The following is a 27,106-nucleotide window of genomic DNA, read 5'->3' as shown; positions in this document are numbered from 1 at the left end:
GCCTAAAGTTATGTTAGGCTTGAAATCTACATCAACCGTCGCGAAATTGATAGGACCCAATGATATGAATGATAAACGGGATAAGTATGGTCACAGGGAGGAACCCCAGACGTGACAGTTGAGGTGACGGACAAAATGACCGCTGTCCCTCCCAACTCATACTTTAAAAAATAAATGACTTCCTCAGAACTCTGGACTGCGCAAATGTAAACCATAACGAGTATTTTATTCCACTGCGCTCCTACTTCGACTTCGTGCGCTTAATTATATGCGACACAACAGACATAAGCAGACTGAGAGAACGTTTGAAGCCACAAGCACAAAGATTAAAGACAAATCCCTGCACTAACCATAATTCCCATCGTAGCTGCGCCACCGCAGCGCGAAGATCACTCTAGTAAGTTTTGTATGAAACTTTATGCAACACATAAATGTCTGTTTAGAAGAAAATACCTTGATATCCAAAGGCATCACTTGTGCACGTGTCCGTTGGCTTCCGATGTAAGCATTCGTTATTCAAAACTTAAGATGAGTAAAGTCACAAAAGCGCCCCTGTTCCACACCATACCAGCGAATATACGTCATGACTGCGTGAACGGCGCAATGCTCGCCTGACCTTCCCCGCACATCCACGAAATCGGACGCATTTTCGCATTCTTCCTGTCCGCTTTCATCGTCACCTGACGAATGCTTCTACGTGCGCAACGGTATTTAATGGGTTCTCATTGGTTGCGACATCATACTCGGGAGAGATGGCGATGACGATGAACAAGTGAAGGAAGCACAATTTGTAGGCTGACATCCTTTTTTGCTAATGTCACTCTGACGTCAGAAAGCCGTTTAGGAGTGCTCACGGCAGAAAGAAAGAGTACAAAGGTGTCATTCCCCAAATGCTTTCAATGACACTCAGAACGCGGTCGAGTTTCTACAGATATAGGAGACGTAACGATTTCACCGAACGAAAATACACTGCGTATGTTGACCCGACTTCGAACTTCTGCATTGAGACTTGTTTAACATAAATGAGGTGCTGAAGTGAAAGCTGCGTGGAGCGCCATCTGCTCAATCTAGAATGTCAGCTCCTCTAAGCTGTCCAGACGACGCGCAGAAGCGAAGGAACAGTCGACGTGGAGGGTAAGCAACTTTGCGTGATCGCGCTTCTGTGTAGGCTGACGGTAGCTGTACAACTCCCGTATGACGTCACGCGACGGTTTTGCGAGCGCTGACGACACTGTCAAGCAGCGTAAACGGCTTCGGCAAGAGGATACAGTACAAACTCTCATACTAGGCTGGTCATGTTCGACGACGAGATCGGCCCGGTCATCAATAATTATATCCGCCGGACATCGCTGTCAGGCGAGGCATTTATGTGCCGAGTTGCGACCACTCCGTTTCCGCCTCACTGAACGCGACGACCACACCGCGGTTACGTCAGCGCCCCCTGTGGGCGGGAGGCGTCGGAAGTTAGTAGCCTTGCTCGGTCGCGTCAGTTGTGAAACTGTTCTTCTAGATCAGACCATCGAATAGGAGCTGTTTCGATTATTTTTTTCCTTGAGAAGACGAGGCTGGGGTGGAGGGGGCGGAGGGATGACAAAATCAGAGTCAGTAGTTGTAATGGAGGCTTTCATAATATCATTAATAACAAAGTGTTCTTATAATTTGTGTAGTTTTATGCTCCCTATACCGTGTAAAATTTTGAAGCTCCGCTTACCCAATGCCCATTCTTCGGGCTTGTACTTCGAATTAAAAATTTAAAGAATAAGATAATATAATTAAATAAATAAATAGGCACAAGCAAACGAGCGGCCGCTCGAACGATTAAATATAGCCGTTATTTTATTCGTTCCAACACAGTAGACGCAACGATACCGCAGAATTACGAATTCTGTTCAATCAGCGTATCGGCTTTGTGTAGTTCTGTGTCTTTGGAAGGTTTGACAGACTCACAAGAGCGGATACCTTCGACATGCTACAGTTTCTACCGCAAAAGGATAGGGCTTCGTTTGAAGCTTCGCTAGCTTCGTACTAACGACGCTAACGAACGATGAGAATATTTGCATCTTCGAAACAATCTGCCAGTCCAGAAATAATGCAAACATAGGAGGAAACTGATTGATCCAATATTGATTGATTGATTGATTGATTGATTGATTGATTTTACCGTCCTAACACCACGTGAAGGCTACGAGAGACGCCATATCAGGTGCAGCAGCGGGTTCATTTTGACCCCTTACGGTTCTTCAACACGCGCCTATGGCTAAGCACACGCGTGTTTTTGCATCAACCCCATGTGGCCACCGCTGTCGGCAAGCGAACCCGCGACCTCGCGCTGAGGTGCAGAACGCAATAGGCACTAAAGTCTCGAATAAAATCCGAGCTCCTCAAATGCCGTTCTGGAAGCGCGCTATCCCGCAATTCTGGTGTCCACGCGGCAAAGCAGGCTTTACAGGGTCACATGAGAAGGCGGCGACCGATCTCTCGCTGCTCTTTGCAAAGGTCAGGGGATAACTTTTGCCGGTGTTCCATTAGGGACAGGAGCTGCCACCAGAGTTACTACGCCGACGAAAGGGAAATTAATGACCCGTCGTCGCAGCATTCACTGGACACGAACGGAAAAAATTCCGCAGAGCGTAAGCGCATCTTCCGCTCGCGTCTGGATTAAAGACGAGTGTCTCGCGATCTCGTCGATTATTACACGTCCTACTTCGGGTTGTCTCCAGTGGCACAAGTGAAGAGCTTAGAACAGACGTAATAAAGCATGTACGTCCCCTGGATTGTGCCTCCAAGGACGCGTTCATGAAGTTCCTGGGAAATCGCCCGCTACGCGAGGCGCCCAGGTAATGTTGCTTACGAATGCTAATTGTTTTAGCAACTATCTACCTCGAGAGTACTTCCTGCTTGCTCTGAACGTAAAAGAACTGGGACTCGCTATGTTTTCATTATTACGTGGAGTTCTTCGGGTTTGCGTATTCTTGGGGTATCTTTTTTTTTTTATTAAAGAAATGACCAACAGCAAAATGGAAGTAGTCAAAGTTCGGGGCCCTTCGCAATGGCAACAGCTACCCTTCGCTACTTGTCGCGGCGCGCCCTCCGAAGACGTCGTGTAAAACTCTCTCAAACACTACACAGCTCAACCTAATGGCTATCATACTACTATCCTACAGTGTAGGGCTTGCAGTGCAAGTCCCTCAAACACGAATATCCCAATTGTTATCAATCATCATACTAGTTAGCTACAGTGTAACTAACACCCGGCAGCCCAGGAACTGCGAATAGGTACAGCTACGACTGCTTCCACAGTACCTGAAGGCGACAGACCAGAGTGCCCGACTGTAAGGACGCTGCACTTTGCATAGTACGTGTGTTTGATCGAGACTCGTGTCACCTTTCTCTCAATCTTTCACTCCCTTTCCGCACGTGTACAATACCGAACTGGACAAAGGCTAGTTAACCATCTCCCCTTTCCTTCCATCGCACTCTGCAGGTACCTCTACCCTAGCCCAGCGTCAATCGAACCTTTCTTAGTCATGATTGTCCTTATCTCATTATCCGTAGCCACCTGCAGACTGTATTCACGACTGTTCTTTGTATCCACTATCCTACCCCTGCTATCATCATCATCATCATCATCATCATCATCATCACCACCACCACCACCACCACCACCACCACCACCACCACCACCACCACCACACTGTCATGGTTCTATTCGTATCTACTGCAGGATTAAGCACCAACGTCATCAAGATCACTATATTGTTGTACAGCTAGCATGGTGAAAATAAAATGGCGTACCTAACGCCACGCGAATACTCCCAATTGCCTCGGTAAATTAAACTTGTCCCTCTTGACCTCAGCTACAATGTCAGCTAACCACGTTTTCGACTCGAATCAATACCGCTGTCTTCCTAACTACTCAGGTGGGACCTTCCCTTTCCATTGTCCCTTTGCACAGTCCATATCTTTAATTCAAATTTCTTCATTAGCTTGCAAGTTTCGGCGCTATAGCAAGATTATCTGGCGGAACGCAGTGATTATATACATAACTTCTAAACTATATCTTGTAAGATGTATATAATACTTCATGAGCTTTTACTCTAGCACGCACCACCACATATGTGCAGTGCCTGTCTATGCTACGTGTAGGCTGCTTTTCGTGGTATATTACTCATGCAAACCACTGATTATCTGTGCTGTTTGTCTATTCGTGCTACCTGTAAGGTGCCGCTCATGACGTTTTACTCTAACGGACTGCTAGTCATTTACGCTATGCATATCTGTGCCGTCAAGTGCCGTTCGTGACGTCTTACCCAAATAGACCACATGTTAACCTTGTTACCCGTTACACGACCAATCCAAGAACACGTTTCTTGCTCTTAAACTTTACCGAGAAGGTTGCCTGCTCGCCCTCGACCAAATGAAGAAGTTGAGAGGCTAATAAAAAAAACGAAAAAGAAACTATAACCATTCTGCTATGATGTTGCGTAATATGCCTCGAAAAGGGCGTCAGTATGACCATGTCCGGCTCTCTTTTCATTCCCGCATCGCGAATGGAGCCGGCCGGAAGCCTTTTCTTCATCAGCCCGTTATAAGCATGGCTGGGTTTCGCTTTCTTTTTTCTTTTTTCCAGGCTAATATTCGTCTCTCAAAAGAAGAAAGATTGAGAAATACCATGACTTCCACACAACGTCTCTTAAAACTTTTTTTTCTTTTTTTTCTTTCAGTCTACTCTATACAACGCCGCATTAATTACGCGCAGTGCGGAAGTGTTCGTAGAAGTATTTCCTGTCGGGCAATACCCTGTTTTGAAGCGTTTCGAAGACAGGTGGAAACAGACACAAAGGCAGAAAACGTTTACAGTCCTGCGCTCTGAACGGACGAGTATTCAGGAAATTACCCGTTCTCCTAACTGAAACCTAGAAAAAAAATGATAATAGAAGAAAGAGATGGACACGAAAGTGGACGAAAAGACAACTTGCAGCCAATGGGAATTCGAATCTCCACATTCTCCGGCATTACGCACGCGCGTTACTCTACCACAAGAGCTCTACAGCGGCGGCCACGCCCACGTCACCTTTCTTGGGCGTTTATGCGCATGCGCCCGTACTAGACGTATCCCTCAAAGTGTTGGTCAGAGCAACCCGCGGCCATGGCTCCCGCAGAGCGTCACAGCACGTGAACTTAGGAGCAGGCAACTAGCCAATAAAACCTTCATAAATCACCCTACGCTACCTGGTAGCACGAATCCCGCTAAAGTCGAGGCCCTGGCTGGGCAATAAACTAGAATAATAGGAGGTACCGAGCCACCTGGAACTTTTTCTTAGCGAAAGCTTCGTGAAGCCAACAAACAATGAAGTCATAAGAATGTGTAAGGGTAACTTGTTGTTACTTTAACTGAAACGCAAGAAGAAGAAGAAGAAAATAAAAATTAAGATAAGGGAAATCAAATGAAGAAAAGATAAGACACGTCGATCTCACTTGTCCTAATAGCTGGAGGGTTCGTGTCAGCCAATAACTAAAGAAAGCGGGCAGCGTGTTTCCGAAGAAGGATGAATGACTCGTCCATTGTGCTCCGCTAATTCTTACTGTGAAGTTTCTGTGCAGTCGACGTCTCGGTCACAGAGGCCGATCTCAGATGGACATTGTAGAAGCCCTTAATATTCTGGTTCTCCGTTCTGATTGGTTTAGACGCGAGCCCGAGCTCTCTTCGCACTGCACGGAGTTGATGAGCGCGTGATATGCCATTCAAATACCCCACCATCATCCATGTCCATCTTTAGGTTTGCATGCTTTCCGTACTGGCCTTAGCCCCTTTATATTTCTCGGGCTAGAACCCTCGCCAACATCGTGCTGACGTCACTACTCCTTTGTGAAGGATGGCCGATACAAAAAAAAAAAAAAAAACGTGCATGCAAAGAACTCCAAGCTGGCCTTTTCCGAGCAAAATGTCGTTGACATCCAGCTTCTTCTCGCGTGGCGCAAGAAGCTAAAAAAATTATGGTGCATAGTGCAAGCACGCTCGGCGTTCGGAATTTTGTTCTCTCGTTTGAAGGCAGAATGAGAAAGCCAACGAACTGCCCCTTGGCACAAAGCATTATTTGTTTTGTTTTTTTGAAAAACTCACTGTTCGTTTACGCCTCATTGGTTACGCGCAACGGGAGCAGCGAAGACGTCTCGTGTTTGCTCATTGGATTCACTAAAATTTAACGTATACTTGTCAAGAATTCGAGAAACTCGTACTGATCTCTTTTCCGAGGCTCGTGCTCTCTTCCAACTGTGAAGTAACTAGTAGGAAAAAAACTTAAAAAGTAAGCAAGCAAGAAAATCACGTAAACGTTTATTGTTGAGGTGGTCTAGCACTCCAGTTTATCTTTTTCTTTTTAAATATAGTTATTATGAATTGAAGTACCATCCCGCTTCCCTAATATCCGACATCTTCACTCTCGTTGGTGAACTCGACGCGGGTTCCACGTAGGTTCCTGCAAATTTGAGGTTGGAATCTTTGAATTTGTTCGCAGGTGCAAGTCTTCATGTTGCATGCTAGAATAATGGCGGCTTGGTTCATTGCCTAAGGCTAAGTGCCACCAACGCTGGCGTCTCGTTTCGATCACGTTTTTAGCGTGAACTTGGATCGCCGATCATTGAGGTTTAAGTTGCTAAGACACACAGGACACATAAAAGTCGCCGTAAGTACGGGGAGGTAGGTAGGCGGGCGGGGTGCAGCGGGGTGTGGAGTAATTTTGGCAACGATGCGGTTCTTAAACGTACATCCGAAGCACGGTACACAAGCGCTTCTTGCTCACTCGGAATCCCTAAGAACATAAACAAACTGCCCACACTCCTGGTCTAAAATGATGGTGGCGTCGCCACCGCGAGCGACGCCTTGACAGCGATAGCGAGGTGGTTTACTGTCTCGCTGAAGCCCCTCGGAAGGGTTTTCAACGATACGCGCGGGGGAGGCATATTGGCGCGACCCAGCCCGCGAGACAGCTGCTGCTGCGCAGCTCCTGCTGCGCAGCAGAAACATCGCCCTACAGCAGCTACCAGGCGTCTCAGAACGCTGGCGTTATGGGGAGCGCCTCCAGCGGCGTTGCAGGCGGCGCATTTCGATGTTGTACGAGTCGAGACCGACGGAAAAAGCGTCGGCATTTCTCAGCGCCCAATGAAAAGATCGGAGAGTTTTACAGCTTGAAGTTATTTGCCGCCCGTTCCTTTTGGACGTGTGCATGCGTCACGGTGCGGTGTGGCACGAGCAAGCTGCTGCTGAGCAGGAGCACGAGTGCGCGTTCGCGCACAGCAACGATCGTGCCAGCAGCGGGGAAAGGCAGAGCCCGTGTGCTATTCTGGGCGTCGTCAGATTACGCCATATTGTCGTATTCTGTAAATGGTGGCGTTTTGAGCTAATCAGAGACGCCGCATATAGCAGCCAGTCTGGGCCAATCACAGCTCACAAGATGGCGAATTTGAACAATGCGGCGGAATTTCGAAGTTCCAAAGAGATGTCGAAGTTCTGCAAACTGATTTGTCAGAGCATATAAAATAGACAAATTTTATTTGTGCGTTTTAGAGCATACGTGAAATTGTTACAACGCTCACAAGGGTTTTTGCAAAAGTAGTACTCACGAACTGGCGGCATATTTAAGAGCGGCGTATAGCACAACAATTTTGAACGCCTTAGATATGTCAGTAGATACAGCTTACAGAACTGTGATATCATTATTTGTTTCTGAGTTACAGAGTTGAAAACCTCGTACTTAAGCTTTTCCTTTCTTTCTTTCTTTTCTAGTTCTCAATAATTTTTTTCCAGAAAATTGACTGTCTATATGAATAATCAGAATCCTATGCAGTCACCAGATTTTAACTTTTCTTCTAAATGCAGCAAGCCACGTCGAATTCGGCCCAGCGGTTGCCGAAAGAAACGATTTCTCCCTTCCAGTGTGTAGTTAACTGAAGCTTCGTATTTAGCGCGGCACTCGTTGTCAGATGGGACTACCGAAATTTTCCAACGCCGGCTTGGGGGAAGGGGGGGGGGGAACCTTGAAGTCAAGGACGGGGTGACATCTGCCATTCGGTCATTTGCTTCCGAATTCAACGCTCTTGACCCCGACCGTCTTTGTCAGCGCAGAGCGCTATACTTCGCCAGACATAATGTTCACAATATATTCACCGTATACACGGAATCAGAGTACGAAGCCAGGCGAGATCACAAGACGCTTTGCAGGCTACAGCGCCTGCTGGAAAAGGACGTCTGTACTTCATTATGCACTACATCGAGCATGCATTAGCGGACGGGAAGCTTTCGCTAAAGAAGAGGAGAGATACAGGAGTCGAACTCGGAACGAGCATGCTAGAGAGCTTGCCGGGAGGCCCCTGAAAGGATTGTAATGGAGAAGCACACTTCGTAATCTTGAGCGCCGCTAAAGAACTACTGTATTACTTTCCTAAATAAGGCCAACAAATTCATTCATCCTATGTTTCCAGGTTTCGCTAACTAATTTATTATTCGATTGCGCACTTTCTTTCTTTTTTTTTTCAAGTGTACACGGCGCTATGTATACTAAACAAAGTAGGAACACTATATTTCCGTTAATAGCCTATATTACCCAGTGTTCCCTCTCCCCCGCTTTCCTCTTCCTGTTCCCCCCTTTCCCTTCCATCAGTGTAGGGTAGCAAACCAGACGCTCGTCTGTTTGACTTCCCTGTCATTCTTCTCCTTGCTTTCTCTATGGTTGAGGTGCTGAAATAAAACAAATCAATCAGCGAGATTCGTTAGCGTGAGGACTAATGAAGGGTGTCCAAGCTACCGCGCAAAGCTTGAATAAAAGACGGGTCGTTCTACACGAATAAGACCAGGTGCGTGTTTTTCGGAGTCTTGTTGAGAAACCGTCACTAACCTTCAGTCCCTGATATCAAATCGGTTAATTAAAAGTGCTTAACTAAATTTCTAAGTGTTCCTCTAGTTGTCAATATGTCGATTAGGGAATGGTAGAAAAGCGTCAAAATAAGTTCTTTCTTGCAAGTTACACATCGCTCGTTTAGCTATTTATTGTAATTGAAATAATAGCCATTTGTTATCGTTTATTTTCTGCATATATTCCTGTTCGAACTTTTTGCAACACCTCAGTTACTGTGCGGAATCCTCGATCAGAATCATCGTTCCTTTTTTTTTTTTTTTCTGGCGTGAATATATAGGAGCAGTCACTACAATCTGTACTCACGTTACCTTTATTGTTTTTTTTTATATGCGTTAGCATCTTGTGTCACCGTTCTAATTAGCTTCCCTGCCTGTTTTCTCGTATCCTAAGCAGCTTGTTGCTGCCTGCCACGCACTGCCGGTCAAACCCAATGTGGTTTTGGCAGGCCTGATACTACCACCTCTTTTTTTAAACGGATGCGCGCAATGAAATATTATTTATTTATTCATTTATTTGTTGAATTAATTATGTATTTACCGTCGCCGGAGAAAGAAAGCCCGCGAAATACTAATAATAATACTAATACTACGGATGCTAACTAATACTAATAACGATGGCATCGCCATCCCGTGGTATCCGAAAGGCGTTTTCGATGCTACGTGTTTCCGAAACGCCGAAGGCAGCGGCGCTTTTTTGACGCTGGAGCGCAGTAATCGCCGAAAGCTGTAAAAGAGAGCGTCGTGGAAAGAGCACGCATCCTTTTATCGTCGCTCACTCGTCGTCGTAGTGGTAGAGATCCACGTCGTCCATTGGTAACGTACGAAAGAGCCAGTCGCCCGTCACGAATCTATGCGACTCTTCCAAGCTTTGGCAAGCCTACGTGGACCCGATCGTTTTGTTCCCACCCAGCCGAGCTTTGGAATCGAGCCAGGAGGGATTGCGAAACTCTCAGTTCATGCTTTGTCGCTCACTGCCGAAAAAAAAGAAAAAATTGTCTAAGAGACGGGGAGGAATGAAAGAAAGAAGTGGCCAGCCAAACTCCTCCTGCGTTATGTCATCAAGCAGTTTTGCCGTTCGGGCAGTGTACACGTAAGTTACGGCAGTGGAATGGGACCGCGTCTATTCGGGGTCTCCTGGGGTCTCCTTTGCACAGAATGAGTCATCTTCTGAGCCGCTACGGTATACGGTACGAACTGATTACAAAGCACAGGTCGCACGATCGCGAGCGTCCCAAATATCGAGTGTCGGAAATCGAGCTGCGCCGGAGGCATGTAAGCGCGGTTACGGGCGCTAGACGGAATGACCAGAGAGCAGGCGATTACAGAACGTCGCCTCAAATAAGGAAGACTCCAAACACTATAACAAAAGCAAAAGCGTATAGAGGACGTGATTTATGCAAATCTGCTGAACGAAGAAACACGCGAACGCCGTACACTGCGTACTCCAAACACACAAACAACACGCCAGCATACCTATAAAAAAAAAGAAAGTAGGGCTAATGAAATGGTCAAGAAGCAATTTCCGCGACGATATCTTGAGAAATAAAGGCAAACGCACGCAGTCCATAGGTTAACGAGGGGATACACGTAAACGCTGACGTCACAATGACGATCGACAATACTGGATCGTATCCAGTGACGTTCGTGCGTGCACAGAAGGTGGGGCAAGCGACGTCCTTGAATTTACCTTTAGCCGCCGCGCTGAAACTAGAGAGCTTACGCGTAGTGTATATGATCGGTTTTAAGCTTTGTACGTTTACGGTCTTCAGCCGAGTCGTCAGCCTATTTTGTTTTACTGCCAGAACGAGGGGGTTTTCTCGGCGATGTCCAGTTATCCCTGCCTTCCGACAGCCCGACGACCTCACTCACTGCCTTTGTAATGAACGCGATAGCGTCACGTGTTGTCGACAACATTCTCGAGTATGGATTTCGAGGTATAGTCACTGGGACCGCTCACGAAGGCTTGTATTATAAAGCTGGCGAGTTTCGATTCCTCCCCCCCCCCCCCCCCCCCCTTCAGGGGCCGAATTCACAGAGTTCGTAAGTATTCTTCGCGATTCACTGGCCACAGTCGCTAATAATATGTCGCGCATCAGGACTGGCTGGAATTTGCTATTACGAGCAAGCTTAACGTAAGAGATCTGTGTGTGTGTGTGTGTGTGTGTGTGTGTGCGTGTGCGTGTGCGTGTGTGTGCGTGTGTGTGTGTGTGAATGCAAGCCTTTTCTTGCAGTATGATGTAGCCATAATATATCGCTAGGCTACACCCCTCTACGTTCGTCTGCGACTCCGTTCGTCTGTGTTCGTCCTTACGATCACTACGAGATAACAGTCGGCGAGTTTCTTTATCTAATTACACCACCTGAACCCGCGATTGCGCTTCCGCTGTACTGGAAACCCATTCTGGCGTACTCAATCACGTACCACCAATTATCAGCTTATTTAGCCTAGGCTCGATCGACTAATTTCGGGCGGGATTTGATGCTAGTGTCCTCCTCCTAACGTTCTTCTTTCGTCAACACTCAGTAATGACTTAGTTAAACTAGTATTAAATGACGTGTCCTTAGCAAAAACTTCTCGATTACTTTTTAATTCCTCTTAGCCCGAGCCGTCAAGTTCAGGCCAAAGGAACCATTGTTCCCTGACTCGAGTTCATTTAGCTCAATTAGGTCACGTTGATGTATCGTAAGACTAAGAAATAATTTATCCATAACACCTTTATGAAAAATGCATTACTCCTTTACCTTAAACTATCACCAAATATGATTGGTCATCCACTACCAATGTTACCACCTTGCCTGAAGCTGTACTTGAATAATCATATTGCACTATTGTAACAACGTGTTATATATATATATATATATATATATATATATATATATATATATATATATATATATATATATATATATATATATATATATATATATATATATATATATATATATATACATTTCTCTCGACTTGCCTTTACTGGTTTTCTTTGCCTGAAAACTGTGAATCCGCACATCGCGGATGCCATCCGCTTACATTCCCCCTCCCTAAAAAAGGGGGGGATTGCAGAATTACTAAACTACAGGGTAAAAACACGCGCGACCGACCATGCTGCTACTGAGGTAACGTAACCGATAGCACATGAGGCGATATCCCGCTATATGCACCTTCACATAACATCCCACATAACAAAGGACATCGTCATTGTTTTTTAGTTCAAGATGTTCTCAGGGCATACAATTAAGCCTTCAGCTATAATGAGCAGTAACTACTCCGTTAAACAGTGCCCAGTTTTCTTTTTATAAAGAAAAGCTTGGAATTTTGTTAATTTCGCACGACACGGTACCCACGTGGTACCCCTTTATTTCCTCGATCCGCTTCCTCTATTCTTCGCCGTTATATGAATTCAATTCACTGTAACCCGCTCGATCGAGGTAGATACCTGTATTTTTGTCACTGTCGTTATTCTGATTGCAGTTTCTAAGTCCAGTTGCCGAGTTCCGACGTAACGAATATTACTCCAACTGTATTACAGGCAACAAATAAGTAAAACATTTGCCGAATTGTCGATAATTTACCTACTGATGTCACAAGTGTTGTACAACAAGCACAATACGTCACACAGCTTTGTATTAAAAAAAAACAGCCTTATATCTACGTACTTTTACCGACTGTCATACCTAGTAGAAGCACTAACTAAGTTGTCGATTGCAAGTGGGCCTGCAACTCCCGTCACCTTACTGTATACATAATCCTGACTTGCATTATTGATACGTAAACGGAGCCTTATTGTTTTATATCATGCGTTATTTTCGGAATTTCTTGCTTACCATGCTGTTTACGTGTGCTACTATCACCTAACTTAACCTTACCTTCATCTATGCTGCATAACCCCCTCTGTACATACTTATATATCTTGAAGAAATCTCCGTGCAATATTATTAAAAATCAGTGCCTTTGAAGATGCCCTTTCTGTAGCCACAGCTTTTACACGCGTATTCGGGAATGCACCTTAAGTTGTAGCCCCCACTTGACCTGGCCAAGTCCGGCACAAGATAACGCCTGACGTGAACGCACCAAAGGAATCGCAATGAGCATCATGGGCACGATCACATCAGGCATTGTCTTGTGCCAGAGTTTACCAAGTCGTGGCTTCAAGTTACGGCGCATGCGGGGTTTAGTCCCACGTCCCCTTAAATTGTTCCATGAAACGAAAAAAAAATGGTAGGTACGGCGTTGGTGTCTACGTACCTTTGGAGTCGGAGTCGTTGGGGAATTCGGGAAAGGAGAGATGCGGTAGCGGAGCGTGTCTCTCCGGTGGGACGTCCCTCGTAGGGAAGAGACGGGAGCGCTCACGGACACACACGGGTGAAATACGGGAACCACGGGAAATAGAGCGACGTCCGAGTTGTGCGCCTCCGGAGACTTTTCCCGACTCTCCCGAGGGCAACCGGCGGCCACTTTTGTACTCCTCCGGGACGGAGGGAGGAGAAGCGGCTGCGGCGGCCAGGTCACGTGGGCTCCCTTTTCCCCCTTTTTTCTTCCCTACACCCTCCCATTTCTCTCACTCCACTTCGCTCTTTATTTCTCTCCCGCTTGAACGCACGGCAACGTTCCTTCACTTCTTCAGCCCAACTCTCAGTTCTCCCGATTCTCCGGCTGTTCTTCCCTTTGTCCCATTCCATCCCCGCTATCCCTTGCTTCCCTCCTCCAGAAACCTCTCCCCTTCAACGCCTCCGAGTCCAAGCCCCTCCCTTCGTTTTTATGCTTTCTACTCCAGGCTGTCGTTCTTTCTGTATATTTATTTTGTTCCCTTTGGCTTACGGCTACAAGTTTTCCACTGTGCTAAGATTTAGATGAACATGTCTGGGTCTTGTTTTTTATGTGTTGCTCTTTGCGGCGGTTTTGTGTACGTGTTAATTAAACTGCGATGTTATGACGTCCCGAAACCGCCCAGTGGGCTATGAGGGAAGCTACATGTGTAAGGGCTCTGGATAGATTCTAACGACACGTGGGATACCTTAAGGGGCACCCAAAACACGGTACCCGAGTAGTTCTGCATCCCTCCCACCGAAATAAGGCCGCCGCCACGGGGATCGAACCTACGACCTCGCACTCAGGAGCCGCCGTGGCCACTGAGTAGCCGCGGCGGGTATGTGCGTACGCGTAACATACGCACGTGTTCAAGGTGGCAGCACAGGCGCATTGCGTTTCAATGTGCACAGATTAAACGCGCGGTAAGAAATTCACATAAGTTCACGCTACATAGGTGACTGGTGCGCCTATACCTTAAACAACAGCAATTTTCGAGAAAGCTCGGATATATTTATTATATTTCTTGTTTTGCCACGCTTAATGTTCTCATGAATCGGAAGAAAATTTAATGGAGAGAATAGATAACGGCGTTGCCGGGGTACGTTAAAAGGCGTTAAACGACGCCTCGAGCATAACTTTAATCGTCTAAAGCCACGGTGCATTTTCGGTATGCCGAGTGTTGCCTCCAGACCTAACGGAGAGCAAGCAATAACCGCCCGCTTGCTGGCATTAACAAATGTTAAATATTGCCGGTTAACCATGAAAAGTAACAAAAACGTGCACCGGTATTACGATACCTATAGCGTCCGCACCGCAGGCATGTGCGGCACATGTGATGCAATACGCGCCGCATTCTGGTCATCGCTGTTGCCGTCGATCCGCCTAAAACTAGACGTCGCACATCGTTTTCTCGTGAGTCGTCTTCAACGCATTCTTCTTTCACATCGCTGCGATGAAGAAAGAGAAATAAACATAATGCACTTATTATCAATTCTTTTCCTCAGTTTTGAGACACTAACACTCAATATCAGCAGCGAAATTCATTGCTGCTCCAGTTAATGTTTCGAAAACTACAAAAAAAAAGAAGTTTAGCACACAAATTTTAATTTTAGTATTCTAGCACGCAATAAAACCAAAACAATAAAAAAATACACAGGAACAGTGTGACAGACGTAGTTAAAGCGCTCACCCTGTTCCTGCGTGTCTTATATTTTTATTTGGGTGCTAAAATGCCTAAACTGGAATACCAACATGCCCAAACTTCCATTGTTATAAATTTTAAGCTGGGAGAGTAATAGATGTCGCGGAATATCTTGATTCCAAATTTCTCGGAACTACTGCTAGGCACAGAGCCTTTGTGAAACGTTTGTGCCTCATATATGTACGACAAATTCAAGGAGAGCATTTAAGATAGGTCACTAAATACTGGGAAAAAACATTCGCTCGATAAAGTACTAAACGCCCAAATTCCGAAAGCATCTGAGTAGAGTACTACAAGCAGGAAAAATTATTTCGTTACTTTGAAGACACCGTTTCAGTATGCAGAACTTTGTTCTGCATCAATGAAACCCTTTATGTTCTCAAACGAAGCAAAGGCCCGAATTACTAAAAACTTTTCGTTCGCCGTCAGAAAGAGATATCTTTCCAAATTTACGTTGTACGCATACAGCTTGCTCATCCTCTTCTTTAACGATATCGTCACCAACACTAAAAAGGTATACGATTGAAATGTTTGTAAAAGTATCTGAATAAGGAGCCCAAAATACCAATAAAGATATTAAGATATATCACTGAATGTTGCTGCGAAAAGGTATATAATTACAGTATTTTGAGCACCGAACTTCAGTGACGTACAAATATGTGGACATGCTTTGAGTACTGTCTGACTTCATTTCTGTCACTACAACACGCCCGCATATTTTCAGCAAAAATAAATCATAACTAATTATTTGTTAACTAGCGATATACTGGCGATTACAGCCCAAATCCTGATGTACACGACTGCTACATGCAGCTCGGAGAGCAAAGCTTATGATTTTATCTCGAATTCCCTATCTTTACCTGATAAATCGCAGCACAAACAGGCGACAGATTAATACATTATGCAAGGCAATACGGCATAATGTACATTAAAGAACACGATTTTATAAAACATCATGCACCAGAATCGCAGGAGCTGATATGCAAGCGCATAGAAGGAGGAATCGATTACTGCGTTCAAGATTCCCAAAAGCTTCTTGAATATGGAATAGGCCTAGATTTTATCTCGAATTCCCTATCTTTACCTGATAAATCGTAGCACAAACAGGCGACAGATTAATACATTATGCAAGGCAATACGGCATAATGTACATTAAAGGACACGATTTTATAAAACACCATGGACCAGAATCGCAGGAGCCGATGTGCAAGCGCAGAGAAGGAGCAAATCGATTACTGCGTTCAAGATTCCCAAAAGCTTCTTGAATATGGAATAGGCCTAGTTTCATTTCTTCCCATCAAGCGTACATTACATACATTGAAACATAATTTTTCCAACAGCCTTTAGAGCAGAGGATGCTTTCGGCACGAGGCTTTATTAGCTCGAATTCCTTTATTCAAATATGGCGTGAAACCCAGGGAGGCTCTGATTATAGGGAACCGCGAAATGCAATTCAATCGAATTTGCTGCACATGAAATCAATCATCAAATTGTAACGACTACACTTCCGTTTGCTTGGATACAGGAGAGAGAGCGCGAAAGAGGAAAGGCATGGAAACTAACCAGAGGAGAGTTTCCGGTTTGCTAACCTGCAATTGGGTGGGGGATAAGTTACTTGGATATAAAAAGTAATAATGCAAAGGCGGCTTGAATCAACCTATAAAAATAAGAAAGGTTTGCAGCTCCAAAACTACCACAGAGCACAAATATCGTAACTTTTTTAATTACGTCTGATCAAGCGCTCCTGTCATAAGCTTTTTACATATACATTTTGCGCACTTCACAGCGACTGTTTTAAGGCCCTTTTACAGACACATCGTATCTACCTCTCGCAATTGCCAACTTATTAGCACTGGGCTGATGCTCCTTGGCCACACTTGGCCCTCACGCATAAACCCGTATATGATCATGATAAAGCGCTCCCTAAAGCGGAGGACACATCTAACCAATTAGTTAACAGTTTCCGAGGGTTAACGTGAAATCGTAACCTTGACTGTTCGCCATTTTCCTTGCAGCTAAAGTATCAAAGGGAGATTCTATAGCAAAATTTAATACAGAAAGTTCGCCAGCTTTGGACGTCCTAATATATTACTTTTACACAGCTGCAATATTTGTCTTTACTGCAGGATTACAGATCTGTAAAGTTCGTAAGGTGGTTATTAGTTTTTTCTTAATTTTCGATTTTAGACAATTTCTACATCTGGCACCCTAAATGGAAAATCATCTAGCAACGACCATCATCATCATCATCATCAGCCTGGCTACGCCCACTGCAGGGCAAAGGCCTCTCCCATACTTCTCCAACTACCGCGGTCATGTGCTAATCGTGGCCATGTTGTCCCTGCAAACTTCTTAATCTCATCCATCCACCTAACTTTCTGCCGCCCCCTGCTTCGCTTCCCTTCTCTTGGAATCCAGTCCGTAACCCTTAATGACCACCGGTTATCTTCCCTCCTCATTACATACCCTTTATTTAGTCATGTGCTAATCGTGGCCATGTTGTCCCTGCAAACTTCTTAATCTCAACCGTCCACCTAACTTTCTGCCGCCCCCTGCTTCGCTTCCCTTCTCCTGGAATCCAGTCCGTAACCCTTAATGACCACCGGTTATCTTCCCTCCTCATTACATACCCTTTATTTACTTAACCTTACTTAATTTTCTCATTTTAACGTAACAGATCACCTTGGAATCGGTTCAGCGGTGCCCCTAGTGCAGTTGCGCGTTTCGCATCTGCTTACTCGTAAATTGGAAGTGTAGCAACTACAGAGCCTTCTAACGATATATTAGTACATCCTGGCTATCGTCTTCTTTGTATTATCTCTGCGTAGCCTGCGTGGTGTTAGTGTTTTGTTGTTCATCTTATCATCTTATCAAACAACGAATCAATCACCTCGCTCATGCATTTTTCATTCATTTCCCTCGGCACCTGTCGCGCGAAATGTGTACATGCTTCTGTTCGCGCTCGAAACTGCTTCATTACGCAACCGTGGTGTTCCCGCGAGCTTCACACGGGCGAATGACTTGTATCCAAGCATTTGCAGTCGCACCCTGCGTGGTATTCTCACTTATGCGTTGATACCACGTCAGCCTGAAGAACGCGCACGGAATATGTTCACGAACACGCAAGAATTTCTTTCAAACTGCGCTGAAATTCAGGGGAAAAAAAATAAAGCAAGAACTGAAGGTCACTGTCGGACGGTTACGCCGAATATGAAACGTTCAAACTGCGCTGAAATTCGGGGAAAGAAAGCAAGAGCTGAAGTTCACTGTCGAACGGTCAAGCCGAATATGAAATGTGCAGCTATCGGGTCATTGACCGAGGGATGTGCATGCTTGCATGTGTGTGTGTACAGGCGCGTTTGTGTCTGTTGAATATGCGTCCGCTGTATCTGTCTGTGTATGTACGTGCGTTAGTAGAAACTATCACGAATGAGCAACAAACATCAAACGTACATTTCAGAGCCGAGCGTAAAGGATTCGAGCATACTGTTTACGGGTTCGTTATATGGGTGCATGTTTTCCTGTGTAAAGAACTCTGCATCACACGTCGCGATTACAACACAGCATACCGGTATAACCCAAACAAAAGCACAATCTTGCAATTTTTTTTTTTCTTTTCGGAGCCGAGTCGTCGTGCTGATGCTTGACCCGTTCGCGGCAATCAATTTCCCACACGCATTACACAACACGAGGCACAAGATGAATTTGCATCACGGCGATGCTAAAAAACATTTTCCAATTATATTTCCTGCGATATTATGTATCCCTATTCTTGCTGCTCAACGACAGAAGCCCACGACCCTGCGACAAAACCGAGAGAACGTCAGCACGAGAACACAGCGTAGTGACGTCATCTGCTAGAAAACACTGTTATTGGCTGCAGTCGCTTCTCCGGTAACGACAGTAATGGCGTCAGGATCATCCCATCACTGCACAGCAAGACCAAGAAAGCGAGCCCGAAAGAGTGACAAAGGCTCGTCTTAGATTCTGCAATTCTTATTAGTGTGTAGGCTGACTTCCCAGTTATTTTCCTGATATGACGAGGGCTGAAATTGGGCTTTCCTACTAATGTATTCAGTCGTCGACTTATTAGCTTATCTGTCTACTGAAGTCCTCATCCTTCGGGGAGTAGGTTGCGACACCTGTCAAATTCTTTGACATCGTCGTCAGGACGCTTAATTTGCAGCGTCATAAAGACATTAGTTTTGGACAAGGTATTTGCATTTGCTAATGCCTTTTTGCGCAAATGCCCAAGTTTCCCGTGGCTCCACCTTACGTAGGATGTCAAAATTTCCCTCCTACCCACTTATTAGCTTAGAAAAATACGCTTTACTACATAATTGTTTCGTAACGCGCAGTAGATTCTGTGATTTTGTCATAATATGCAAGGTATCCCCTGTTCTGCCTTGCTTCATTTGTTTTCATTCTGAGTAAATGCAAAGCTGAACAGGCAATACCCTGCATTTACTCAGAGTAACGACAAACGAACCGTACTCTCTCTCTCTTTCTCTGTATGCCGCTTATATAAGGAAGTCGCGGGTTCCATTCCTAGCCTCGACGCCGGACTTCGAATGGGGGCGAACGCAAAAACCATCGTGTAACAGTGCTTTTTGAAGGGCATCAAAGAGTCCCATGCGGTCAAACGCAAAAACCATCGTGTAACAGTGCGTTTTGAAGAGCATCAAAGAGTCCCATGCGGTCAAAATGAACCCGGCACCCTTCGCACTATGGCGTCCCTGATGGTCGCGTAGCCTACGACGTCACACCTTTATGTTGAGCGAGGCGTGCCCCGGTGGCAATGTGTCGAACTTGGTCGCGCGCTCTGTACTTGCAAATGGTCGCTATACAAGAAGAATGTTTCTCTCAAATACAAACGAAAGCTTCATCTAAACCGACTGCGCTGTCGCGTCTGTGTCTAACGTCCGAACGCTCCTTTTCAGCAGCCTAACGCGCAAGAGCAGTTCCTTTGCTCACTATCGCTAGTCCTTGTAGAGGAAATGTTCTTCCGTACACTTCTGCCACGATGAGATGTGACGTGTGAGTAAATGGTGATGCTGAGCACTCTTAAAGATTATGAACAATGACGCAGAAAGCCTCAAGGAAACACGTCTCCCTGTGTGTTCTGTGGACCACGCAGACAAGCAGCAGTGCTGTTTCGCAAGGTAAAATTAAAAATTAAATTATGGGGTTTTACGTTCCAAAACAACTTTCTGATTATGAGGCACGAAGTAGTGGAGGACTCCGGAAATTTTGACCACCTGGGGTTCTTTGACGTGCACCTAAACCTAAGCACACGGGTGTTTTCGCATTTCGCCCCCATCGATATGCGGCCGCCGTGGCCGGGATTCGATCCCGCGACCTCGTGCTCAGCAGCACACCGTAGCCACTGAGCAACCACGGCGGATGTTTCGCAAGGTAACGTGTAACAACTCACCACTCTCGTGTTGGACTGAACGCTGAAGAAATTACACATATGCCGCTAACACTACCGCTAATTATTGTCAATCAAAGAAAACAGCACCGATTCCCACGGTGCGCGGGATCCGCCGATTTTTGCGACACAGCGAAGCTCTTTATGCCCAGGATTCCTGAAATCGTGGGCCGATCCTGGTGACAGTGCATAACGAGTCCAAGCGCAATGGCACATACCCCTGTGGACTCCGGATGATGGTCTCTGGGACCTATAAAACGCCCTTGAACTACCCTTGTCACACCTGGGACCCAAAGAGGTCCCAGGCACAAGGGTAAGAATAGCGGTTTTCGAAAGTGCTGTTTACATTTTCCACTCGATGAAAATAACTCGCGGTTTTCGAAAGTGCTGTTTACATTTTCCACTCGATGAAAATAACTCTGTGTCTTATTTGTAACTTTCCGTTATTCAAGGCAAGCCTGCGTGTGTGTGTGTTTATGCGTAGATTTCTGTTTGTTTATTGAAGTCTCCTCACACCGTCGCAGGCGCAATCCACGGGGGAACGTGTTCCCCTCACTTGGATGCCAAGTGCACAGGGCAGACTGCACACTTCGCGTGAGGCCGCAATGGTTTCGCTGATTGCGAGCTTCTTGAACAGCCGGAGGTAGCTCCTGCAACGGAGTCGCTTCAGGACTCGGGTCGTTACCTGGGTCCCAGGACCCGAGCACACCGACGACGACTGCCTCGATGCTGACTCGCTGGTAGCGGCACAAGAGGTACCCCCGGAGGTGTTTGTACTCCTCCACCCTTGCTTGACGAGCTGCCTCCAGAGCCTCGAGTCGCTTCTCGAACGGACAGGGCACGTCGATGATGATCGCAAGGACCCGATCGGTGGGCGGAGTGTCGTGTCACCGACGGGCCGGTCCTCATGAGTCACCATGAACTTCTTTGCGGCGGTAGTCTTCACCCGGTAACAATTTTGTTGTGCCGGCTGCTGTATATGCCGAGCTGTGGCTTATGCAGTGACGCAGGACTTGCGGAAGGGTTTCTTGCGCGTACCCTCATATGCCTGCAGCGCTGATCCGGGGAGCCTGGCTGCCCAGGGCCTGGCTGCAATCAGGGGCTGTAGGTTGAAGCGTGTCCTGCGCACGAAGCGCCAGTCACATAACCGGGTGACACGGCCAGACAGCATGAAGTGGGAGCTGCTGTGGTCTGCGGCGGCACACTCCGTCACGTTTCCTTGGTTAGGTTTCTCATGTAGCGGCGGTTTCGTCGTCCACGAGAAACCACGCATGAGCAGTGCGCTGGAAGACCGCACTGCATGCTCAGCTCGAACCTGACAGCACAACTCTGGGCCGTCCAGCGAGCCGAGGAAGCCGCTTCGAGACAATGTCTCGGAACCGCGTCCGCGGCGGTTGCCCCAGACCCACTAAAAAGACGCCGGACTCGAATCTCATTGATTTGAAAATAAAGTTTACGCTCTATGCCATTCTCCATTTTGAATTTCACGTTTCTGTCGTCGTGATCGGGAGGCCGCGTATAGTCCGCGGACTACCGAGGAGCAACGCGTCTACGAGGAGCGACGACCCGCATGCGCCTAGCGTTTCGTGCACGATCTTCATCGGTGGTGTTTGCAGGCCGCCGGTGACGGCTGCATCCTCGTCTCTGTTCCTGCCGTCGCTCTTCGTAGGCGCGCTGCTCCTCGGGAGTCCGGTCTATACGCCAATACGAAGGAATTAATACAATAATGATAGAGGTGATGCGAGAAAGTGCGTGCCTATACCTAGCGTCCCGATGACGACCGTTCAAGACTATAAATGCGTTCGGTATCTTTGTTCAAAATTCTGTGTCACCTCTGTGTCGCGTGCTAGACAGCTTCGCTAGTCATCCACCTTCACAGAGTGGAATGGCTCATGATTTTTATTTTTCTACGGATGAGAGATCTTTTTTTAATCTCTGGGGGCGAATAGCGCAATTCTAAACCTTGAGCTGGATTTCTCGAATATGCGGCCGTTACTAGCACAAGAAAAAAAAATGCCTATTCGACTAATTACCAAAATAAAAATATTTAAGTTTTAAGTAATTCTTTTCGAGAGTTTGAAGAACGTTTACGGCACGTATTACAATTAACGAAATGTAGCAGGTGTGTTTGCAAGCCATCGAACGTGAGGGAAAATATACGCATGCTTGAAGAAATGTTAGGACTATTTGATTTCTGGACCAATGTAGGTTATTGCAATAGCTGCAAGCTCCGTTGACTTCTTTGTCATCGATGCAGCCATCGCTCCTGGCGCATGCATCCAGGGTCGTCATACACGCAACTGAAACGTAAAGTTCAGCCACAAGAAACTCAAGACATGTAGGATGCGTATTTTAAAAAACCTTTTTATAAAGCTATATATATATGAACGAGCGGGGAGAGCATACATGTTGGCGTGTTGTGCTGCTTGAATCAACGCCAATCCAAAGCAAAGCCAGTGCGTACCGTCTGCGGCAACTCGACTCAAAGTATGCCGATTTCTCTGCAACGGAACGGTGGCGCCATCTGAGATTGTTTTGGCATGTGAGCACTGCATGAATGTAAATAGTTCCCACGAGAGTAACGATAAATCGCTTAAGAGGACACTGAAGACGAAAAAAATGAGTTGAGCTGTATTAGTAAATTAAGTCTCTACAGCTGAACACCCACCTTCCGAAGTCGGTTGGGAATAAGCGCGCCGTCTTGTCGGCCACTACCATTCCAGACGTAAGTCAGTTTTGCCGCGAGAGCAGGTTTGATATGGCATGTATAGACACCAACAACGAAAAAAACGTGGCAACGCCGCCTTGGAGTTCCTGCATCAGCTCGCTGTGAAGTCGTTGATTTTGACGACGTCTGCTCAAGCCTAGTTATTTTTTTATTGGTAAAGAAGGATTACGTTGTATTCTAAAGAAGCCAGAGAGCGAACTTCGCAAGTTTCCAGACACCTTAGTGCGCCGCAGCAAATACAAGGATGTACGACTACATTGAAATCCATGACGTCAAACTGACGTACCTGCGCTGGGGCTTTGGGGCGAAGGTAAAGATTGAAAACCGAGGTTTGACCTTGATCTTCTATTCTAGTAATCAACCTATTACTGCCTTCTTAAGGAATATAGTTTTGAAAGAATACTTTATTTGTCTAAACTTCGTTTGAGTGTGTCTAGTTTTCTTTTAAGATCAGGCAAAAAAAGTTTTATCCATAAAAACCGTCAATGCCACTGAGCGATCAAAACAGTTTGGGCAATGAACTTGTCATATATATGACCAAGATTAACAATAGCCCTCATGATATACGCTGATCATCAAAGAGCCAGGATTTGAAACCAGCGCAGCATACAAAAGTATAACGCTTTGTTAGCGAGGCCACACTGACGAGTGGCCTTGTTGCGCTTGAACGCCGAGAGAAAACGTTCAGAGATCAACGCTCTCGGTTACAAAGCAGGCATCAATAATAGCACCGACAATGATGCGCTCAGAGTCGCCAGCGTGTCTAGCTGCCAAGTCGCACCACACAGCGCTCGCTGAAGCATCACCATTTTCTCCTTCTCGCCTCCTTGGTGCGCGTATCTGGTTTCCTTTCGAAAGACATCAGATGCCACCAGACACACATGCGTCTGTTCTTCAAACGCTGTCTTCTCACAAATGCTTGTCGTCAACGTGCAGATTTCACAGATGAGGGAAAGAAAAAGAAAGTTCTTGATATTGCAAAAGGCAGAGCGCGTGGTGCGCGGTATCGTCTGCAACAAACGCGAAATGTTAGAACACGGTGTCGTCTGCTTAGAAGAGACATTTCATGCCCGATGCAACAGTGGATTTGTTGTTTGTTTTTCCACTCTGCTCTAATGTATTGTTGGTTCCTTCGGCTACTCCAAGTGTAACCTTAGTTGAAGTTTCCGGCCCTACATCATAGGTGTTAGGTATCAGCCGAAAGTATCGTGGAACTCGTCGCTCGGTGTTAGCAGCTGATTTTTCTATGTTCATATTTGGTAGCGCTACAAAATTGGTTCGTGCTGGGCATATCAGTCTTGAAATCTCTCCAACCTTGCACGATTACAACATATTATTTCTGACCTCGATTCAGCCAATCAGTGGCTCCCCCCTTGGCAAGGTTTAACACCACCGTATCAATTTCAACATTCGTTGAACTGCTGGCCGAACAGTATCAACGTTTTTGTCTTGCTGCTACAGAAGACTGCGCAGCTTTGTACGAAAGCTCTTAGCTGATGAACTCTTCTTGAAATGTGTTTGCTTTTACGAAAGACACGCCAAACACCACTCAAAGAAAACAAGCGACGGCTCTATTCCGAGATATCTCGACCATTGTTTTTTCTGTCGACACCCAGACGATATCGAGTGACGCCGTCTTTCTCCTCAGTGTCGTCTGCAACTGGGTCGTTTGCTAACGAAAGAGCAGAAGTGGCCTTCAAGATCGCTTGCCCCCATAAGCCGCACCATCGGTCTAAAGGCATATACCGATTACTACTGCAATGTGCGGCCTTGGCCTATATTAATTTTTTTTTCTACGCGTATGTCACAGCTTCTCTCAGCACGAACGACAACATCAGCAGCGGCATCAACCTCTTAGCGCATTTTCCAGGACCAGGAAGCTTACGCCAAGAAAGGTGATCACCATGCTTTATGGTATTTAGCACAGACACGATACTTCTCGCTAAAATCTACAGTTGTAGAACATAGTGACTCCCATTAAATTAGTAGCTGTCCTTGTTATTGATTTGCCCCTGTCTATGCTGCCGCTCGCGAATATGCGCAAACCTCTGTCTTCCTCTTATTCTCCTCTTCCATTATCTATCCATTGCTTTGTTTCCTTCTCCCCGGCAAAACCTGCTGTTAATCTGCCTGCAGTGGTGGAACAGCCATTTCACCTTTCGGCTTAGGTCCTGGCGCAGGCAGAAAGCCGATTTGACACAGCCGCAAGCATTTTTGCCGCAGGGTCCAACGCACGTGTGCTTACCATATACAATGTAAATATTAACTGATATAGTTGATATGTTGTGGAGACAGGTTCGCGCGAGTCTTACTCCGCAAGCGCGGTCAGGAAATGACGCGACGCTCCTCCACACCGCGACACACAAAAGGCGCTACGGCCGAGTTCGTCGATACAGCGCAGAGAAGGCACCACTGACATGTAGTCAACAGATGCGCATTTATTCACCCAGGATACAACACAGTGCGACAGTCAAGACTTGTGGGCAAAGGTTCGCCGTAAGACCGATCGAGTACGCGCGCCGGCACTGATCATGACAACATGCAATATACTCGTGTGATGACATGCACATTAGGGAATCTTCGATTAGGGGCCGCAAAGGTATTGCGGTCGCGAAAAAAAAAAATTTGCATCAGTGCCACTGCGCATGCGCGAGACGCAAATACGGTTTTTCGTTTGCGTCTACTTACGCAGCGACAGAAACTCGACGTAATAGTACTGCATCAACGAACATGGCGGAACCCATCGAAGTGGCGGCTCTCGCCGTGTACGACATTGGCTAATACAATTCTTAACTATGCACTTAATAAAGGGAAAATCAGACATCCACCCGTTCGTAGCAATTGCTACAACGCTAAAAATTTCAACAAATTGCTAGAAATTCGACTTCACCCTACCATGTGCCTGGTTAGCTCATATGGTAGAGCGGCTGCCCCGGAAAGGCGGTGGTCCCGGGTGCGAGGCCCGGAACAGGACGAATTTTTCTTCAAATGCGAGGCTTTTCTTTCGAGGAACACGTATGGGTTTCCTTTGTAGCAATTGCTACGAACGGGTGGATGTCTGATTTTCCCTTTATTAATTACTTCTCTCCACCTTGCGGATTCCCGCAGAGTTATTACGTTAACTATGCACTATGTGCGATTCTGATCGCAGCGGCTATCTTGCAAAGCCTCGCTATCACCCATAAATATCGAAAGTTTGCCTTAATCCTAGAATGTGACATCCTCCTTTGGCAAACTCCAAGGTAACACGCGGGCGGGTTCGATGAACACCGAAATAAAGCGCCAGCAAGACGGTACAGGGGCACTACATAGTACGTCCGCCAGAGAAAAATGCGCGAATGACGGACCGGACGACTCTCACGGGCCCATAGCGTTTCTCACTAGCAACTCTTAGGACGGGCATCTGCTTCCTTTTCTTTCTATGATGATAATGATAGCATGCTGTTGGGTTTGATTTGAGCTTTGCTATGCTAGCTGCGAAGCATTTTGGCGATGGATGGATGGATGGATGGATGGATGGATGGATGGATGGATGGATGGATGGATGGATGGATGGATGGATGGATGGATGGATGGATGGATGGATGGATGGATCCTTATTGTTGGTTCCTGCAGTTCTGTGCATACGTATATGTCGAACACTGGTTTGACCTCCGGTTTGTGCCCACCCAACCATTACGACAATACCTCCATGATAATAAACTATCAAAGTAGTCCTTATGAGTCAATGGCCTCACCTAAAATTGCTATACACAACAATGCACACAAGATAATTATGTAAATTACGAAGCGAAACCACGAACCATCTAAATGACGTTTCTCGTAAAACAAGAAAGCCATAATCGTCATTTAATGTGGCAGCTCTTCGCGCGTTGGAGCAGAGTGTCGTTATCGTCGATTTCCATGCCTAGATTACAACATACACTTATAGAAAAAGGAAATACAAAAGGCATTTGTAGATTACCCAAAACGCGGCGAGTATCACGACCTTTACCGTTTTCGACAACGATGTCAGCCACACAGTG

General features: G+C 46.1%; 1 protein-coding gene and 1 long non-coding RNA gene across 3 annotated transcripts in view; both read right to left on the bottom strand.

Moving 5' to 3' along the window:
• ITP (ion transport peptide) overlaps positions 1-13,368 on the bottom strand; it is an 81,487-nt gene extending 68,119 nt beyond the window's left edge. The window contains exon 1 of one of the 2 annotated variants that reach the window (XM_072285454.1): positions 13,158-13,368. The gene's annotated coding sequence lies outside the window, so the exon portion shown is untranslated. The remainder of the gene's footprint in view (positions 1-13,157) is intronic. The other variant, XM_050185854.3, reaches the window with a different exon arrangement.
• An 878-nt stretch (positions 13,369-14,246) lies between these two features.
• LOC140214074 (uncharacterized) overlaps positions 14,247-27,106 on the bottom strand; it is a 59,707-nt gene continuing 46,847 nt past the window's right edge. The window contains exon 3 of the long non-coding RNA XR_011890993.1: positions 14,247-14,668. This is a non-coding gene — a long non-coding RNA (uncharacterized lncRNA). The remainder of the gene's footprint in view (positions 14,669-27,106) is intronic.

Source organism: Dermacentor andersoni, chromosome 11 (assembly GCF_023375885.2).
Source record: "Dermacentor andersoni chromosome 11, qqDerAnde1_hic_scaffold, whole genome shotgun sequence".
NCBI classification, from domain to species: domain Eukaryota; kingdom Metazoa; phylum Arthropoda; class Arachnida; order Ixodida; family Ixodidae; genus Dermacentor; species Dermacentor andersoni.
The sequence above is the reverse complement of the archived record's forward strand: the minus strand, read 5'-3'. Positions and strand labels throughout refer to the sequence as shown.